Genomic DNA, 21,475 nt, shown 5'->3' with positions numbered 1-21,475 from the left:
ATTTCCTTGAATGCAGGGTTACGTTAGGTATTTTTCCAGTCATTTTGTAACATTTATTGTGCTTTAGCTGTAATGTGCTAGAACAAAGTGAAGTCAGCACCTTTGTCTCTGATAAATAGCTTGAAAAATGTAAGTACAGCTGCCTGAGTGCTATAGCCATATAGGAATAGAAAGATGTGCACGCTGCCCTGAATACTGGGGTTAATATAGATCATCACGTGGTTAGAGTGGAGCATATCTGTGCTATCCTGTCTTGATAAGTGGACAAGGCACAAGATCAAGAGCAGCAAGGAGTCCAGTTGATCTGGATAGTCCAGCACTTCTTGTTCTCCATGCTTCATGGTGGAAACTGTATTATAGTAATGAAGTGATGTTCGAGAGGAATAAATTGTATCTGACCAGCATCAGACCTCTTTATGTGTTATTTAAAAATACTGGAATTCTTCTTAAATTAATGTTTAAAGTTTGGCCAGAAACATAAATATATATATATATATATTTTCTAGAAGTTGTTACCCCTCATTTTTGAACCTTCATATTAAGAAAACATTTATAAGCAAACAAAAATATTGAGAGAGTTCTTTTTACATGGAAGAAGAGATAAGAAATAGGAGTTAAAGGAATAGTAAAAATCCTCAACATTTGTATCTTCAAATATGCAAGAGTAAGCAAGTGTCATTATAGTGAGTCAGAAGTAAACTTTTGTTATGCTGTGGACAAATTCTACATCCCAGCATCCATACAGTATGTGTAGAACAATGGTATGTATAGAAGTATATGATATACGTTCTGCCTGTACAGTAAGTACTAACATAATGGTGTGAGCAGTTATATATGAGTTTAACTACGTATGCTGCAGGCCACATAGGTCTAAGGGAAGCCAGACACAGTTGATGGCTTTCTTTGATTCATTTGTGATTTCAGTAGATAAAGGAATAAACATAGCTAGATTTCTGAAAAATAAAATCGAGGGATTTCATCAAGGAAATCTAATTTAAACATTTTTTTAAACAAACAAAAAAAACACACAAAAAAACAACCAACAAAAAACACAACAAAACAAAACATGAATAATTGTGTTTTTAATACAAAACTGGCTGAACAATCAGAAATGGAAACAATTGAGTGGTAAAATATTGAAGTAGAGCTCACTAGGGTTTAATGTTGAGACTAATACTTGCTTCTCTGTAAATGACCTAAAATAATAACAGAAGAAAACTTGCATATCAGTTGAATTCACAGATGGTATCAAGAGATTACAAAGAAAGCAGGGACAACAGATAAACCACAAAATAAACCAGAACACACGCACACAGAAAAATTCAAGGGCAAGATGCAACTTCGATAACTATCAGATTCTTTTGTGGATTAAGGGAATGCTAAAAATGTAAATGTATTCACACAAGTCCGTAGACACTGATTTCACCAGGAGGCAACAACAATCTTACGTAACAGTGCCTCACGTCATGTAACTGAGGGCAAACAGTTTATATCATTTTTTAACAGTAGTCTTCGGTCTCACATACCTGAGGAAGAGGCATCCATAACCATTTTGCTTCACTGCATAGAGACTTCAGTATTTTGTTTTTATTCTCTCTTGAAAATGAAGCAAAACCCTTTGCATCTGTTATTCCTGGTTTTGTCATTGCCAGTATTTTAAAAGAATAAGGTTGGCTGGTGTTTTGTTTTGCCAATGACTTTCCCTTTACTAAAAGCTCTGACAAAATTAGTTTGCTGTAAAACTTGTTGACTTTCCATCTGCCAGTGATGTGACAGGTTGGTGTGTGACTGAATTTATCTCTATCTGCCCACATGTGATGTATACTTTCATGTATACAACACAACCAGCTTGTTTTGATTTGGCACACCTAAGGCAGGTTGGGAAAACTGTTGAGTTTAGCAGAGGGCTACAAAACTGTATGGGTTTGTTGTCCTTGGATAAAGGACAAGCAAATAATACTATACCAGATGAGCAGGTAGCTAAGAAATAGATGACCAGGGTTTTGGCTATCGAAGTGTTCTGCTTGATGAAGGAGAACAGTAGTTATAAAAGGATGTTATTTATTTATTTATTTATTTATTTATTTTATAAGCAGAAGAAGAGAGGTACACCTAGGTTGCAGAGACAAGAAGAGATGAGGCTTCAGAAAAACACTGGAGTCTCTGCAGACACGGAACAACTCCAAGAAAAGCGGTAGAAATATGGAGGCAGTGATTCAGATGTTACTTTATTTGCTTTTCCGTATATCTTTGTTTGCTGCTCTGACTGAGTAATGTGTATGTGTGTGTTTTAAGAGAAATCTTGTCAAAGTTTTATGTGCTTCCGTATTCACCAGTGTATCTGTAAAGACAGGGGCAGGTATCAGAAACTTGGAAAATATTTTGGTGGAAATACTGAAGAAAGGCTGCTAAGTGAAGCTGTTCATACCCTGAGGTCGTCGTCATCCTATCAAGACTTCAGTTGGTAAGGGCCTAGGGCATGCATTTTATTGCAAGGTAATGTCTGGCTATGGGCAATCACCAGAGCTGCCATATGAAATCGGACAGTTAATTAGGAAGGACTCATTTTTGTTGTAACTGACAAACAGTCAAAGCAATGTTGTTGAAAGAATGAAAACATCTTTACAAGTAAATAATGGTCATCTGCAGAGCAGCGAAAGCAGCTTGTGGAGGGGAAGGGAAGTCTGGGGGCTCGGTCTGGAGAGCCTGTGGTTCATGTTCACCTTTCCTCTCACATTTGTTATTGGCTTAAGTCCATAAAGGATTAAGGTTCCCTAAAAGGGAGTGCGTAATTTAGCATCTTAAACCAACATTTTGATCCTTAAAGTTTTTATTTTCATATCATAAAAGTAGACTTTGTGTGTGTACTTGGTGAAGCTTATTTCTGCTGCGTGCTGAACCTTATTCCTGTAAACATCTCATAAACGTTTTATTGTACATTTTGGAATGCACTTATTTCCCTAACATATTATAGAAAAAGTTTTTCCACTGGCTGGCTGCAGTCAGTATGGTTCTTCAGTATAATGGCCGATCTGCTGTTGAAATTTTAGTTTCTCCTCCTGTGACAAAGGACTTCTGGATCCATCAGTCTGAATGATTTCAGATCCCTTTTGGGCCTATGGTTGTTAATAGACTCCAAAATCACTGGCTTGATAAAATGACTCGAGGAAGATTTCTCTGTTACAGATTCGTTTTTCATATTTTGTTTTTCTCTGGTGATTGTAGCAAGTCTGCCTGCTTTAAATTTAATTAAAGCATCTTAACTTGGCAGGGCAACGTAGTTTTATAACGTATCGGAGTCTTCCCATAAAACAAAAATACTTAATTCAAATGCTTACTGTAGGGAAAAAAAAATCTTATTTCCAGTCAAATGTTAGGCTTTTCTCAGATATTCAGTCCAACTTTTAAATCACTGACTTAGGGGTTAACTGAAATGCATAATTAAGCAAACTCTAGAAGGTTCCAATTATTCAATTATTTTACTGGAACTTTGAAATGTTCTTCATGCTTTCTAAAATGTTTTCTCAACATATTGGCTTTTTCTTCTAAAATAGCAGTTGGGGGTAGTGAGCAGTGAGCGCATAATAAATCTTAGTTAATCTATATTCTTCAGAGACATGCTGCACTGTTTTTAAATGATGCATTCATGCCAACATTATCATCTTGCCATAACTACTGTATCACATTGCTACAGGGCTTTTATTTTTTTAATTATATTTATTTATTTATTTTTCCAGAGTTCCTGGCTATCTTTCAGTCTAAGTGCATGGCTATTTTAATTGATCTCAGTCTAAAAAAAAAAATAAATAAAAATACAGCTCTCTGTATTTTTAGAGTCACAATGGCAAGCATCGTGATGTAGAAGCATATGCTCCTCTTGTTTCAGAAGAATTATCTCTCTTTCTTGCCAAAACTTCTTGCAAGTTTCTCAGGTTATCAGAATGGTAGCATGAAAAGTTTGTAGAAGAAATTGTAAGATGCGAATGCAATGCAGTCAACTTCATTGTTTGGCTTCAGCAACATAAAGGCTCTCCAGCATACTTCTAGCATCTCTCTTTTGGATTAAGTGTAGTCCCAGATGTCCTGTCAAAATAGCTAGATGGTGATAATTATCGTGCTTGTTAATTACCACCATTTTCTGCTCCATAAATTATTGGTCTTCCACTTTCCCTTTTTAAGCTTCATTCACTGAAACACAACCTAAAATTTCTTACCTCACGCCTGCTGAGAACTGAGAGCAAATGTGGAGTCAGCTCAGCTGAGGAGTGGTTATTCGTCCCACTGCAGAAACTCCAGCAAACGATAATGGTTTTGTCCTTTCTTCAGCTGAAACCTGGGAGGGAGGGAAATTTTGCAAAAGGTTTCTGACTCTGTCAGTCATTGTCTGAAAGCTCAGGGTCACAAAAGTATTTATCTTCAGTCTAGGAATTTTGGAGAGTATCTTTATTTTATTAGCTAGATGATCTCCAGCTGTGCATTCTGAGCATAGGGTATTTTGATATTTCTGGTTCTGAACTCTAAGGATGAGGTCTCCAAGAAGTGCTAGATAAGTGAAAGAGAAGTAATTTTATCTTTGAAATTGTATTTGTTTCTAAGCTAAAATCTTTTCAAGCTTCATTTTCAGTTTCAAGTGCTATATTTGAGGGTATAATGCTCGTTTGGTATCACAAATACATTGAGTGACTCAGCTGAGTAAGCTAGAGCAATCTTGAATGCCACCACAGGAATGTTCCTAAAATAACGATATAAATACAGTTTTGTGTGCTGGATTTTTTTGATTTGGTTCATTGGTTTGATCTAAGACAAATCTGAAGATTGCAAGGGGTAAGTGGTCCAAATTTGCAAGGAATTTAAACGTGGGAGGAATCACTGTCTGTGCTTCCTTCAATGATACTCCAGCTGGGGCTCTGCAATTGCACACAAACATCATAAACATTGCCAGAAGAATGAACAGCCTGGCACTCGTGGGCTTGATCTTTAGACATTTACTTTTGGGAACATTGCTGAATGTAGAGGCGCATCAAAAAGGGTCATCACTGTTGAAGTAACAACTTTCCAATAATTTTTTGTTTCACAAAACACTGTGGGAAAGTTTTTGCCCTAATGGCAGTTATGGAGTTCTACTTTCCAGTAACAACAAATGCAGTAGAAAGAGAGAAACTCCAACAGTCTTACTTGAAAGTGATCTATCAACGCAAGATATTCAAGACCCCAAAAAATTATTTGAAAAATGAGAATTGATCGGTCTGTTCAGTGAAAAGTCAGAATGAATCAAAACTACAACTGAAAGGGAAAGAGGGGACAGCTATTCAATGCCCGCTTCGCCCTTACTTTAAGTATTGTGGCAGTGGGCTTGGGAGTGACCTTCCTCTTACTGCAAAATTGCTCTCAACACCACATGAATGTGTTTAGTTTGTTTTCTCTTAAGGTGCTGCAGAGAGGCTCCTAACCAATGCTCCTGCCCTGAGATCTCTGGACTTTTGCATTTGAATGCTTCAAACATTGTCGTGGCATACTTGAGTTTATATAAAACGAAATGAAGCATTGACTCAAATTTATCATATCTGTAAGAAAGATAGTTGTATTTGTAAGTTAAGTTAATGTATGCACTCTGACATGTCTCAAGGCAACAGAAGCTCTTTGTTTTAGACATATTTACATAACTTCCTATGTCTTTTGCATCTTGTTGTCATTCCTCCTTATTTATACATTTCCTATACCTCAGAGAACACACAACTGGAAAACAAAAGGTAGAAAGTTTTTTCACCATTAAATTAAGACAATACTTCTGTTTTTTAGAAGAAGATTTTTTCACATTTCCAAAGTCAGTGCTTTATGGATAAATTCTCAACAACCAGGAAACACAGTTTTTATTTGGATGAACTGTTCTCGGAATAAGTGAATAGGTGACTTGTTACCATTGCCAAATACATTTGTGCACGTGGGTGTTCACTAAAAATGTTTGATTTCCTGAATCTAATTTTAGCTGCCTGCCTGGTACCTGAATTGTGAGATGAGTAACCCCACGTTCCTACTCCTTGTTTGCACTTTAAGAATGATGCAGACTCAACCCTAGAGCTCAAGCATGTTGATGTTAGAGCTTCAGTCTATCAGAGAGTGAGTACCACCTTCACAAGTCTTACATGAGCAGACTGAGGGGACAAGTGGTTAGAGAAGGTAAGGATCTTCCCACAAATGCTGACTGGGTTCCCATCACTCTTAAAGTGGGCAGGTACCCATTAGAGGGGGGGAAAACCCAACCCTATTCACAATGAAGATGGGTAAATTAAAAGATATACTAATTGCACTGAGATGACAAGGCAAACCCCCCAAAACGACAAAGGGAAATGTGCTGTGATTGGGAAGCCATTGAATATATAGTGCCAGAGAAATACTAGAAGAAGAAATTAATGGTGTTTAATCTAGTGGAAATAATGGATTTTATAAAAGATGCATCTTTTATCTAAACTTTTACAGGTTTTCAATAATAACATTAAATCATAATAAATATGAACTCAGTTTCTAGAAAAAAATCATGATTTCACTTCAATGGAAATCAAAAAAAATTATTGGGGTAAAATATTCTGCTTTACAAAATGACATTTAAAAAATAATTTACAAAGTTTACAAAAGCAACAAGTGGTTCTTCATGCTCTTGTTTCAGAATATCTAAATGAAAGACCTGCACTGGCCCATTTGTCAGAAGTGCTGAGTACCGTTTTTTTTAAACATCATTCCTGTGTAAAGAATATGAGCATGCTCATCTGAAAGTAGAGATTCTCAAAATCACAACTTGCCTTCTAAAATATTAATCCACACTTATGAAGGAACTCTGAAACCATCCTGAAAATAGTAGAGGAGCTAAGCTGCTACTTACTTGTGACTTCAGATGATATCAGTTGTTCCTTTCTTGGCTGTTTTTTTTTCTGTTATTTTGACCTTCATTTGTTAAAAATATAAAATGTGAGTTGGTTCGACACTGTAATGCATTACTAGAGTAGCTCCATCATAGCAGGGCTGAGACCTGCAGAGTGAGCAGAAGTGTAAAGCTTCAATTTAGATAAATGAAGTACTTAAGTACAACAATGCCTACAACAATAATGTTATCTCAGAATGATAGCTAACACTTATGGTACAATTTTTATGAAATATATGAATCATCTGTCTTTTGGGGAACCTGTTGTAGCTTCTCCTGTTTCTGTGCTAATATAGCAATTTAATTTCTGTTTCTTACCCATCCCCTGGAGAGAAAAATAGTAGCAAACACCAGCATTTAATAACCACAGCCTTGAGAAGGCAATATATGCATTTCAAAGGCGTACAAACAGGTTGGGAGCATGCAGAGTTATGGAGGAAAGAACAGCGTGTTCCTCAAAATCTGCGAGCGTCCGTTTGGAGCGGTGCTGTGGAGCAGAACTGCCGTGGAGGCTGGCACCTCCCGGTGACTTGCTACGTGTGCCAAAGCTTGCTGCAGATTATTCTGGACCAACGGCTTCCCCAGCAGTAGATGCTATTGAGATTAGTCGCACAGCTTTCACGCTCCATCCTTCGGAAAGATCCTTGGAACGTGTGCTGGCTATCAGGGGAGGCAAAGTTTTGGATGTGATGCTTGCCCGGTGTATAGCAATCTGGGCAGATTGGATACCTTTGGATTGCTACAGTTCATCTCGCAATTGATTTTATTTGGAGACAAGATTAGGGCTGCCAAGACAGTTTCTTGGCCCAGCTCTCATTTGCACTGTGAGTTCTCCCTGGAAATCCACACAGGCACACCTGGGGATGCCTTTAGTTCGGTTAGCACAGGGTGCCACAGGAGCTGTCTGTATTGTTTGACTGAGCTTTGTGAGATATCTGTGTGTGTTTTTGTAGTCTTTTGTTTATGTTTGCAAATGGACCATATGGTCACTTTGAGATTAAAAACCTTATTTAAAAATTATGACCGCTTATTTCTCAGTAATACAGTAAAAACTCTGGATAACGCATGTTACATTTTCTGTTTTTGAAACACATTTTTTAATGCCTTGTGCTTTGTTTGGATCAAACAGGGAAAACTTATCAATTATTTTAATTTCCTGTTTCCCATCCACTAACATAAAGGTTAGCAAAGTGTAGCAGACGTGTCATAATCCAGGAATGCTTGGCAGCGCAAAGTCAAAACAGTGTTGAAATCTCAGCAATCTTTTCACTTAAGAAAAAAAAGAATAAATTTAAAATCAAATCAGGCGTATTGGAACAAAGCATAAGTGTGGGCAGAAATAAGCTGACAGTGCTCATTGTATTGTAACATTTTCTAGACAAAGCTGATTCAGATTTCAGGAAATTCTGATTGTAACCTGGGCATTTAGGGTGCAATCCAAAAAAGCTGTGGAGTCCATGCAGCCTTCCAGTTGTCCCCAGGTACTGTGAATGAGGGATGTCCTGGAGATCTGGATTAATTTGGCTGCACATGGAGAACATTCCCTCATGTTCAAATCCTGTTTTGCCTTTCCCATGTCTCATTCTCTCCTAAAATCCATCTCACGTTTAAGAATCATAAGGGCAAGAGTTGCAAGTAAGCCTGCGTTTCGTTCTGTTTCATCTTGTAATGTGTAGAAAAGACAGGGATGACTAAAAGGTTAGTGATTAGTCTCAGAATGTAACTGTGTTTCTCTGATCTCTGGTTGGACTAATAAGAAAAAGTACGGTTCCTTTCTGTTGAGCACCGCTTATTGTGTGACCTTAGTGATGCTCTCAAAGTGTGCATTTGAGATAGTCTCTGCCATTCCATGGCTTTTTTAGAGCAGATTTCATTTCACTTTGGCGAGGAGATGCACTGTTTCTAACATTGGTGCTCAAATCCCTCATGCTGTCGAGAGTGAAAAATAATCCCTTTCCTATGCCTTCTGCCACATACGCAGATGTACATACACATCCTAGGGCAAAATCCTGAACATGCTGAAATCTGGCAGGGATGTTAAGGTGGGGCTGGAGTAGCGAAGATATGTAGTATGCCTCTCCCATATAAGAGGAGGGTGTGGAAATGTGTAACCTCCTGACAGGGGCAGGATTTATTGTAAGAAAGAACAGAGACAAGTTATATACACAGCTGGTATTTTAATGTTTATACTGATGAATGAAGAATAGCACTGGCTAGTTATGGCCAAAATTGTCAGGGGTGAGTGTTCCGCTTATCATTTTGATCTATTTCTCTAATTCCTCAAACTGAAGTTCTGTTGATTTTCTCGTAAATAACACCCCTTTTTTATAAGCTCAAAGCTTTAGAGTGAAGTGTGACTCATTAGAGATGCTCAAAGATGGTGATCTTCACATTGGTCGGGACTTGAGGTAGTAGGTACATTAATTTTAAAGCTGATTCTTGTCCCCAACCAACAGCAAAAGGTTTTACTCATTCAATTATTGCTTCTTCAAAGTGCAGTACATGCTTACAGTGGATCGATTTTGCACACTTCCTACAAGAGTAGATTACACGATTAGCTCAAGGTTATAAAATGAGTCAGTAATGGGTGCTGCGTTATCTGTTGGGATCTCAGCCAAGTATTTAATCTATTAAGCTATCACAAGCAAGATTCTTGGCCTGAATGGTTGGCAAAACTGCATTTGTAGGAAGATGACAGAAAAGGACACAGTCAACTTAAAGGAAACATCAGAATCCATCAGCTGAATCATTTCATAAAAAAAAAAAAACAAACAACAAACAAACTGGTAGCCTACCTCCTGCCAGCTACTTACTAAAAATATTCAACATTGTTTATTAAAATGCAGTCAAGAAGTATTGCCTTCTGTTCTATGCCTCCACACTAATAAGCAAGATATTTAGTAAATCAGTGGCTCCCAACCAACAAGAGCCAGCTAATGAATACGAAACCCCTTCTGCAGCACTATGAAAGATTATCCAAAACAGGGAATGCATCTAGAGAACAATAGAACATAGCTGTTTCTACCAGCATTTCATTTGCATGGGTGCAGTTGGCAATTAGTTAGAAATTGTTGATGTTTTATAAACCTATTTGTAGTGTGGCTTACTGAATATTGCGTTATTATTTTTTTAAAGCATGTGACATAATTTTCTCTGTGCTTTAGAAAAAAAAATCATTCTTCATAGCAAAGCTAATGCCTTCTTCAGCAATTTCTTGATAGACCAACGCTACAAAGGAAAGTGCAAAGCAATCGTAATGAGACTGTGAGACTGTTACAGTTGTGAATTCTTGTCCGTGTTTCCATTTGCTGTTTTATTATGTAAACATTCGAACCTAAGGCCTAGTTTTATGATTTTCCTTTTTGCAGTACCTGGCAAAAACAGGTTCCAGACCTTTAAGTTATAGGCTGCTTGGTGGAGCACAGCCCAGACAGCAAGCAAAAGTCAAAAATTGTGTGTGTGGAGCCATGAGCTGGACTAAATGATTCTTGTGGGTCCCTTCCAACATGGGATATCCTATGTTTCTATTGCTTCTGTGGGTCATGACACTGGCCGCTCATAGAGGATACTGGTAATCAGACTGGAACTGGGCACACAAGTCCAGCCAAGACAGTGTCCAGAAGTGAGAAGGTCTACATGTTAGAAGAGTAGGGAGAGGACGTGGTTAGGAGATAGATATGCTACCTGACTGGTAAAAAAAATAAAAAATTGTCACTTTCAGATGTGGATCATATGCACACATATGCACTAACGTGCACATGTACAGAGTCAGTTGGTAAACATGCGGTCAGCAGTAACACATACCCCAGACCAAATTTGTCCCCTGTGGTGTCAAGAAGACTGCAGTAATGCTCTCTGACCAAGTCCCATGGTTTCCCAGGAGCTCCTGTCTAACTTGCAACTGAATCTTACAAATAGAGGAAGAGTTGAGGCTTCAGCATCAGTTTGGACCTGAAGGGTTATAATGCTTACGATAGAATATATACGTGAAAAATGAAGGAAAGATCTACAGGTGTCAACAACCTCCTCACAGTCTTCCTCCCTCCTCCCCCCCCCCCCCCCCGGACATTTTTTAATTCATTCAGAGAGAACAGGAACTGCCTTCTTCACGTTACTGATCTCTGTCTGATCTCAATGCATTTCCTTCTGTCTGAACTAGAATTCCAGACTTCTTTCCTTAATATCATACAATAGGTGTCCCCCATTCAGCTAACGTTTTTGTGGGGGGCAGTATTATCATTATTATCACTCACCCTTTCTCTTTTATTGATTGTTATGGGCAGTGGCTCGATACAATGGCTGCATCTGAGTCAGTCAGTCACTGTGCTCCATTGCATTGCTTGGAGATGAAGTACGTAACAGTATGATTTGTCTTTAGCATTAAATGGCAAGCCAGATAAATGGGTCAGATGTAGTGAGTGCTGGGCTACCAACTCACACAAATTTACACTGTAAGATCTGAGGTGAGATGAGATGAAACCAGACCAATTCTCCGTGTGCTGTGACCACTGCTTACCTCATTATTTTCTCACCGTAACACTGCTGTGTATGTTCCTGTTGCTCCTTCTCTACTTCCTGTCTCTTTCCCCCAAGTCAGTTGTTTCTCTCTCGTGTACTTTGACTGTAGAATTTACAGAGCAGAGAAACTTGAGTTCCAATTTTTGCACAGTGCCAAACACGCTGGGCCACTGGCCTGTAAGCTATTCCAATACAAATTACTGTAATAAACCTCATTAACAGCACATTCCCATCAGGACGCTACCAAAACACATCTGTAAAACTAGGGATGTGACTATGTTCCACTGAAGACAACGCTACCAAGGTGTGAGCTGAGACTTCAGTATGTGCTTTTTTACCCAGTCATGGACTGTAACTTAGTTGTCTGAAACAGTTGATACAAAACTACACATCAGCCCTGAGAGAGGGAGAGCCTGGACTGTATGTAGTAATCAGAAAAATTACCATTTGACTACTATTGACATTTCCTTGGCACTTCATCTCTGCAGTGTGATTGCCCACAATCATTCCTTGCATCTCTATTGCATCTCATTCCAGTCAAGGATCTCAATGTGTTTTACAGATGGCACCAGACTCAGTGCGAAGCTGAGTGTCTAGGTGGCTGATTGATTAGCTGCCTACTTAATAACAGCTACCCTTTTAATAACATCTTGGCTTTCACATAAAGAGTCCAGTTTGACTTGGGAACAGGTTTCAGATTCATTCTTTTTATGTTGCTGACAGTAATAACTGTTGTTGTTAAGTTTTGAAAATAGAGCTATTTAAATTTAAATCCTTATATTTAATGTACAGTGCAGGTTTGCAGCCCTCTTCACAGTGTGGGGTACCTGTTATTATTGGGTTTGATGGAGCTGAGCCAAAAAGAAAAAGTTCACCCGATACAGGATGCAAAGTAGCAGCAGGGCCTTTAGCACAGCAGTGGTTTAAATTGTTTTTGTCAGCTGTTATTGTTTCTAAATGACTTCCATTTTTAAGCAGTGTAGCTCTTATTGATTGTGCTGTTTCCAAGATGCAATGAGATCTTACAGTCCAATCAAACAGTGTTCCACAGCAATGTCTCTCTGAATTTCTGTGCACTTATCGTGTGAGAACAAGCTGTGTTATTAGTTTTCTTTTTTCTTTTTTTTTTTTAAATTGCCAAAACATTTAGCGATCCTATCCAGGATGGGGCTTGCTGTTGCTTGACCAGAGGAGCAAAACATTGTGTGTGCAGAGGAAAGAGGGAACAGAAGAGCAAACAGTTTGTATGAAAGGGTGCCTTCTTCCACCCCAAGGTGATGGGCTATGGATCAGGACAACTAGCATGTCTGGGTAGGTTTACTTTTTAAATTTAATACTTTTTATTATTGTATTATTTGTATAATTTATTTGGAGTACAATATGCTTTAGGTATTTTTAATATCTATTCTGCTACAAGAAAGACAGATGCATATACGAGGAGACAAACAGTTTGGGAAATTGTGGGTTAAACAGTTGTGTCCTCCATCTTTTTATTAGCACTGTCAGATGCAATGTGTTTTGAGGTTTGTTCAACACTTTAGTACTAATTTGTCTGCCTTTCACACATGTGGACGTTACAAAAAAAAAAAAAGGTTTTTAATAAGTGTTCTTTACATACAGGTTTTTAAAAAATTCCTTTCATAAGGAAAGGTTAAAAATCAATGTCATTAAAAGTACAACAATCATACAACTACTCTTTGAAAAAAAATCTTATTAATTTCTCTTTTATTTTAGACTAAAAAGATTATAGAGCTTTTGATAGATTAATTAGGAGATGAAATGTGTTTATTACCTCCTTTTTTGCATCTCTTTATTTTCTGTTGATCAGACAGACTTGTTCTGCTCATCTCATCTTTGAGATCATTTCATCATGAACTGATGAACTGCTTGAAAGAACCTGTGATGCCTGGTAAAACAGCTCTCTGAGAAAACTTTGTTTAGGCCTCAAGCTCCAAATACTTCCCTTTGGCTCAGAGGAGGGGAAGGCTTAGAGGAGAAAGGAGAGTTGCTTTCCGCCTGCCAAATTCTGCTCACCTTCCAGCAGCCGCATTCATGCAGCCACTGAGAAGAGCAAAAGATTACTCTAAATGAGTAAAGTAGCCAAATCTGTCCTTAGTAAGGATACTATTATGAAAACAATAATTTTGTTGTTTAGGAATTAATCTCCTATTCGTTCACTTGGAGTCAGCCTTGTGTGTGGCAGAATTATTGTCTCAGCAGCAAAATACAGCATTGTGTGAAAAGTGGGTGCCTGATAAACTCTGAAGCAACCACCTCATTCTGAAGAAAATGTCACATTTATTACTGGTGTACAAAGAGGTGCATAAAATTCAGTGTGTTAATGGACATCACAGTGTAATCTCATCCATTGATGTCTTGTTACCATCCGGCATAAGTAGGGGCTCTCTAGTTTTCGAAGATAAGGAAAAGAAAAGCCAATCTAATGAGGCAATGTCTTGCCAAGAGGCCACCATTTTACAGAATAGGCATGGTTATGTTTCCTAGAAATCCTTCAGACCCAAATTGCGTAGGTATCCTGTTGGTGGGTGGCACTGAGCTGGCAGGAGGGCACGCGTGCTGCCTTTATCATCGCCACTTATTCTCATTTCACTGACTTCACAGGGGAGTCAGAGGCACACCACAGTGACCATGTGTTTGTTCCTCTCTCTCTTTTGGCACAAAGGACAGGGAAAAGACGGGATTTGTCTGTGCAAATCTTCCTCTCCGCCAGCACAGCCACTTTACAGACTCAGTGCCCACATGGGGGATAGATCTGACGGAGGGGAAGGGAAAAGCAGCATCCCTGGAGCTGCAGATAACCAGGGGCCACCACTTTCTCTGTCAGCCTGTGCTTACTGACAGGTGTTGTTTCAATGATGAAAGTCAACAGCATTTTCTCTTTCCTCTTCCCCAGCTAACAAGACTCAAAGCATGGGAAGGAATAAAAAGCAGTAATGAGCCCTGATATAATTTCACCCACATAGATCTATGAAAGAAATAAAAGCTCAGCTTCATTACAGATGTATGTGAAATTTGTGGGGAGCTGAAGTGCAGTTATGTTAATAATAATAAAAGCAACAATACTAACAATTACTCATTGATTCCTGGCTTGATTGAATTCAGCTTCTCTTAACAGAAACAATGCGGAACTCAGAAAATATTTCAAGAAGGAGTATTTTTTGCTTTTATATAGAGGTATCTTTTGAAGTTGGAAGTAAAGTGATATAAATTACCAAAATTGGGAGTATGTTTCTGACAGAGAGGTAAAATCCAACTCTGTCCATAGAATTCTGACTTGCTCCCTTGCTATTGCTTTTCTTTGGACAATTTTGGACAATTTTTTGGACAATTCATTTTTTCTTTCCCCGTGTCATTTCTCTTTCCAGCTCCCATCTATCCAGACTGCAGTCTTTTGTGGCTCTTGGCTATCTCTTACTGTTGTACAGTACTCAGCTTAGGGGAATCTCAAGTCCAGCACTGCAATTCAAGCACTAAAAGAAATAAAATCATTAAGCCGTGACCAATTTTCTCCTTTTACTGACTGGGCTAAAAGGGTTAGAAATGTGATCCTGTGCACCGCAGGAGCTGCCCCGAAGTCTTCTGGACAGGTATTAGAATTTACCATTGCCCTGGTGACCCTTTTTTTGTAACTACACACGCTCGCAGTCAGTAGGTACCTGAACGAAAGGTGACACCCAGGGGAACCTGCCTACCAGTGAGAATGGCACAGATCCCATAGTCCCTCCTGCAGGAGGCACTGTGCCTCCAGGAATACCGGGCTACATGCACAGTGCTCTGCTGCTCTCATCCCCCATGGGAGCACAGCCTCCAGCTGCAGGTGGGCCCTGTGCTGCTGCCTCAGGAACATGGCACGTTGATGGTCCCGAGCTCTAGCATGCGCCATCTCACACGCATTTATCCATCCAATGTGGAAAGAACAAAAAGTTATTGCAAATTCCCTCTCTTAGCCAGCCACAAAACAACTTCTTGTTTAAGTTCCTTATGTCAATTAAAATGTATTTTTGAAGGCCACCTGTAAATGAAAAGCTCATTAAGTTCGTGGTGACCTTCGAGAGCCTGAACATCCTTTGAAAAGCCTTGAACTGCATGCAAACAATTTCTTTAGAAACATTTCTCATTTGACTTCTGTTCTAGAAAAGACAGTTTTAAAAACCAATTTGACTAATTACAAAGATATTTCATTTTATTCTTTATCTGTGAGAAAAGGTTTCTTTCTGTATTTTTTCTACCTTGTTACATATTATGAAAACTAGCAAAGTTATGCTGATATACCCGATACATGACACCTTTTGTCTCCTTTTCTCATTCACAATCTTTTTTTTCTACCAACAAAAGATAATGGAAACATAGATGAGAAAGAAGATAGTGGATATTGTAGCTCACATAATTTCAGTTTTGTTCTTCTGAAGACCACATGCACAGGCACAAATATTATTTTTATTAAAATTAAAAAGAAATATCCAATGCATATAGATTTATTTATTATTTGTCATTCCTGTCTCCTTTCCCTAATGTTTGAATGTTTCCTAATATGTAAATTAGGAGGAATATGCAAATAACATGTAAAATTTAATATGCAGTCTTTATTTCCTTGTGTGACTTTCTCTCTCTGTCTCAGGGGTCTCTGAGGTTGGAAAGGACACGATGTGAGACCACCAACTCACTTAGGCTGGTATTGCCTGTGGTTAATGGGTGATCTCTGTCTGATAGCCCACTGCATTTCTTCCATTGATACTGGTCCCTCACTTGTGCTCCAGCTTTGGTGAAAATGAAACCTCGCTTTGGCTTCTCTCTTTGTGCTTTTAGTGAATATAGAAGCAGGGGAAAAGGAATGTATGGCAGGTGTCCCTAAGTGCACAGCAGATTGTGTGCTCATGGTTTTCAGTCTGTCAGGTGAAGGATCTGGTTGGGTAAGGGTAGGAGCAGGCTACAGAAATGGTAGGAATATTGCTTCCCCTGGAAATTCTCCTACCTGTGCTGCACAGGTTGTTAGTAATCAGCAGAGGCCCCTGAGGAGGAGAATGTCTGAGCAACAGAGAGTCTGCTCCTAGCGATTCTTCAAGGCTTTTTATTTTCCCAAGCTGTATGAAGGGGAGAGCATATGAGAGCATTCTCAGGGCAGGTGAAGCATTTTAAAAGCTTTTGGGATGGAAGTTTTCTTTCTTTCTTTCTTTCTTTCTTTCTTTCTTTCTTTCTTTCTTTCTTTCTTTCTTTCTTTCTTTCTTTCTTTCTTTCTTTCTTTCTTTCTTTCTTTCTCTCCTTCTCTCCTTCTCTCCTTCTCTCTTTCTTTCTGTTTCAAATGTAAAATGAAGAATTAACTGGATTTTTTTTCTGATGTATTTTTGTGAAGGCTCACAATAACAGCCAAACTCTCTGGTTTGTATTTTTGCTTTTCCTTCCTTTCTTTATTTACCTTTCTTTTCTTTAACCGTCACCTGGGTTTAAGATAATTGATTAAGACTTGCATACAATTTTTTTGACGAGTGGCTGTGATCATGTGGCTCATCAGCACACACAGACCAACTGCGTGACTCCATTGTGCACCACACTCCTGCTTACAAATGCAGCTGCAGAAGAAATTTCCAAAGATCGCTGATCAGGCAAAGATTGTAAAGAATCACAGGAATACAGACCAACCCAGTTCCACAGAAGCCTGCATATCTTTGTAACGCTGTTTATATGAGCAGTCCCATGAGTTCACATGGAACCGCTCTTGGAAGCCAAATTAAGGATATGAATGCATCCCCCTGAGCTGCGCTTAACTTTCCTTTGTTGCCATGGCCATTTTAGGAAAATACTACAATGCAGCCATATTCCTAAGCAAGGGGGTATTTTCAGATGCCTAAGGTGAAATAAGGTAAACTTTCCTCCTTTCACTTGTGAATATCTTCCCCTACTGAATACCTTCCCCATCTGAAAGAGATCACCTGCATTTCTGGGCAGTGTCAGTGAGAGGGATGAGGCCACTTCTGCTGCCCTTAGAGGCAGTGGAGGACCATGGCTGTGCCTGAAGAGGGCAGGAATCGTGCCAGGAGGGGACCTGTAAAGGTAAGGTACTCCCTGTGTCAGTATAAACTGGCTTTCTGGGATAGAGAACATTATTATACTTCTGGACTGACATTTACTTTTGTAGAATAAGTCTCAAAGGAGAGAGTACAATTCAGTCTGCTTCCCCACTGCTGCAGTCTTACCTGCAGTAAATTGCTCAAAGCAACAGAGCCCCTAGCAATGAGTGGTGAGTCTCCCAGCAGTGGAGGGAGGTTTGAGTTTCTTCTTGAGTTTCCTAACATTGTAATACATGCAGGCAAGAGCAGATCTATTATCCAGACTCCGGGGTTCACCAGTCAACTGCTAAAGATTCTAAATACCAGCGCAGTGTGTGCTTTATGCAATGAAGTGCTCCTAAATCCCCACTGATGGCTGTTCTGGGTACATGAAAAATGAAGCAGCAGAGTAACAAGTCTGGGAGAATGTCTGAGCTGGGAACAGGGGGACTGCACGCTCAGGGCTCAGAGAGGCCATCTGCTCTCCCACTGACCACCTCGAAATTCATCTGTGCCCTAATGGGACAAGTGACTTTTGCATCGGTGCCAGCCACGCCAGGATTTCTAGACTAGAAATTAGCCATGAAGTAAAAAGCATGCAGAACCTTCAGTAAGTGAAACAAGCAACGGATGTGATCTTTCCAGGGGTAATTTCTAAGGACCTTGGGTGAGGTTTCTCCTGTCCCTGGCTGGAGTACCAAGGCACCCTCTGCTGCAGCGGCGAGTGCAAGGAGCAGCCCTCAGGGGCGGGTGTGGAGCTGCATGGCACGTTAGGTGTCTTAAAAATAGGCTCGAATGTTTTATTCCCTTTCTGCTCCTGTTTGATACTATTTATGCTGAGGCAAATCTGGGAGTATAATATTGCTGTAAATAATTGAAGAGCTGCAGTCCCTTAAAGTGTTTTCTGTAACGTGCTCACAACCATTCGGATTTTCGAAATGAAATTTGTCAAAACAGCTGCAGTGTCTTTATTTTAGTTGTGGGAGGAAGAGGGAACACCAAGCACAGTCCAGCTATAGAAGGAAATGGAAATGCCATCAGATTAAAATGATGCTGTCTGAGATCTTCTGCAATGCCAGAAGTACCTTCGGGTCATAGCTCAGGGCAGGGGAAATAGAGGGAAGATGTAAGTTTGTATCATGAGTTCACGTCTGTGTTTTGGGGCTCAGAATAAGAATTGCTTCCACGGTATTCTGTGGCAGGCCAGGAGCTGCTGTGTTACATAGCACTGTATTGACCCCAAATGTCTGCAGCACCCTGGTGCAGACCCTGTTGCCTCTCATCATTGCTACCCATGCTGTTGTTGCACAAGCCAGCCTTGGCTGTGAGCCATGGACTCCCAGTACCAAACAGTGGTACACCCTAATAATAGAAAGCCACTTTTTTAGTGGTTTTCTTATATATATACAAAGAGACAGCCTGGAGGAGGCAGACACGCAGAAGTGGGCAATGCCCAGCTGGGCAAGCTTTGTAATCCCCTCCACAGTCTGAGAGCAGCGGGAAGCCCTTCACACCGGGGTATTTACCCTGTGAAGGCATTGCTGTGTGCTGGGTCCCTGAGAAGGCTGATGGTGATTTCCAGCACAGACCACTTAGAAACAACAGTGAAAGGCCTGGTCACCTTGCAGAAGTGGCAAGCAGGGCACTGGTGAGCTCCCATTCCCAGGCTCCAGTTCCCCAGACATCCCTGAGCCACGGCTGTGGCCAAGAGGTGGATGCTCTCAGCATCCTCTCCCAGCATCTCTGCCTCCTTCCCACCTCTACTGTCCTTCTGGTTTTTCTACCTAGCATGCTGCGTAGACCTACCTCATTAGTCATAGTGCACGTGTATCAGTTTTGATGGTCCACGCATGAGCTCCTGTTGCAGCACTGCAGATTTGTCTAGCAGTGTTTTGCCTGTACGTTGGGACCGGCGCACAAGGATCCTGCATGCTTTCCTCCTTCGGCCAAGAGCTGAGTGTCCTTCACACCACGGAGTGGTCTTCGGTCCCAAGAGGTACTGAGCCTGCTGCAGATTTTTAAGACCTTCCTCTGACAAGAAGTCATTTTTGTGTGCAAAATGTTCCCTGCATTTTCCACCAAAGAAAATCTCTAGCCTCTTTAAATTCAGTTTGTGCTATAGGAGAGGTGTGAAATATAATAAGCAGACGAAAGAAGCCAAACCAATGTAGGGATAGACTGTTCAGGGGACTTAAATTCTAACTATAAATTATTTAAAGCCCTGCATTTGAATTTACAATATCCCTTTAAATGATTCAGTGTCATCCATAATTGGAGGTAAGAACTGCAAAGACATTCAGCCCTCAGCCTGTTCCTGTGTGCTCAGTGCCTCACTTTCTTTCCTTTTTTATTATTTTTTGTTATTGTTATCTAAGTACCTGACAGCTTTCTCTTCCTCTCTGATTGTGTTACCTTTAAAGTCCCCTTTAGGTGGACATCCAACACCTGGAACGCGAGTTTGCCGTACGCTCCTGCAAGCAAAAACCTCTCCTTGTTTCTACAAGTATTATGTTGTTAGCCTCTGCCAGACAGAGATATATCAGGAAATGTGTACACTTTATTTACCATGTTGTGTAAGGGTGCCCTGCTAGCATCCTCATCCAACACAGAGCAGAAGGCTGCTGCTGCTTTCCACATTTTTCACTTGTGAGGGGAATGAGGATACACACACAGCCACACTCACAATGCCATCTTCCCCATCCCTGTAGTAAATTGGCCTGGCCCAGAAAAGGAGGCTTTTTTTCCTTATCGGTGTGAGTGTTCGGCTCAGGATCCAAGGCTCCACTTATTGCTGTGGAGAGGTTTTCAGAGTGCTGCAGAAAGTGCTAAATCCTACATTTCTGCGAGGTGGTTGGAGGCTCCCCCCAGCCGTGTGGGTTTTGAAACTGCTTTAATATATTTTTAAGTGCTTCGACACTCTTCCTTGTACGTGATGGGCAATCTCTAAGCCTGGATGTTGGACAAAATATCAATAAAAAGCGGTGCTTCTGCTGAAAAGAAAACCTTCTGCGGCTTCCCATACAGCCATCGTGTTTGTAAATCACTCGGGGCACATGACCTCTTAAACGTATCTTGTTTCTGACTCGTGAAACGATGAAAGGTGATTGGGCTCCAAGCACCCGCCGCCACTCTCCCCCCTTTCCCCCACATGCGCCGTCCCTTCCCAGAGCTGCTCCAAGCCCGGAGCCGAATCCTTGCCCAGCCGAAGGGCGCAGAGAGGCTTCATGAGCTCCTTGCTCCTGGGAAGGGCAGGGTCGGTGATTTACTCCTGCCCCCATCATGGAGAGGGATTTTGGAGGTGGCAGAAAGCAAACCCTTTGCATTCCCTGGGACATCAGCGGAGTCGTGGATGAAGGGGAAGAGGAGCACTTCTGTCAGTGAGTAGTGATGATTAATTTGGTAGCTCCTCTGTGTGTGTGCAGTAGATTCACGGTGTGAGCAAGCTGGCCGCAGGTCTGCTCCTCAAGTCCCTCCGGGGTACCAGTCCCAGCGGAGGGTCACCTCGCAGGGGACAGCCACAGCATCACGTGCAGTGGTGCAGAGCAGGTTTTCAGGAGCAATTGGGTGAAGAAAATCAAGCTAGATACAGTTCTTGGAAGAGCGGGTAGAGAAGGCGACTCCAGGCTAACTCATGTTCTAGTACACATCTAATTTTTTACAGTGCTGTAGGAAAGTCTTTCTTCTCTGAAAGGGCCAAAAGTCCCCTCTAGCATGACAAACTACAAAGTACTTGTTTCCACCTAGGTACTGTAACTTTTGAAGCTGGAGACCAGAACATCCATCTGCTAAAACTGCAGTAAGGAGAATGGATTTGCAAGGGTGAGGGAAGGCTTGGCACAAAGCAAAAGGCGCTGACAGCATTTTAGACTAATGTAGTGACAAAGTCAAATTTTGCCTCGGTTTTAATCTTTGATAAGATGAGCAATCCTGGCTGAATTTCAATACTAATTGGGGGTGTCTCTTTTGATCATCGTAC

General features: G+C 40.5%; 1 long non-coding RNA gene across 2 annotated transcripts; it reads left to right on the top strand.

The window, feature by feature from the left end:
* Positions 1-5,473: 5,473 nt before the first annotated feature.
* On the top strand, positions 5,474-20,647 carry LOC308191464. 2 transcript variants are annotated; one of them, XR_013948012.1, is made up of 3 exons: positions 5,474-6,177; positions 12,585-12,745; positions 13,263-20,647. It is a non-coding gene; the product is annotated as an uncharacterized lncRNA (long non-coding RNA). The 2 variants fall into 2 exon arrangements; XR_013948013.1 differs by lacking the exon at positions 5,474-6,177 and adding an exon at positions 7,083-9,154.
* The last annotated feature ends 828 nt before the right edge of the window (positions 20,648-21,475 follow it).

This window comes from Anser brachyrhynchus, assembly GCF_964034855.1.
Source record: "Anser brachyrhynchus genome assembly, chromosome: 1".
NCBI lineage: Eukaryota > Metazoa > Chordata > Aves > Anseriformes > Anatidae > Anser > Anser brachyrhynchus.
This window is presented reverse-complemented; position numbering and strand designations above follow the sequence as displayed.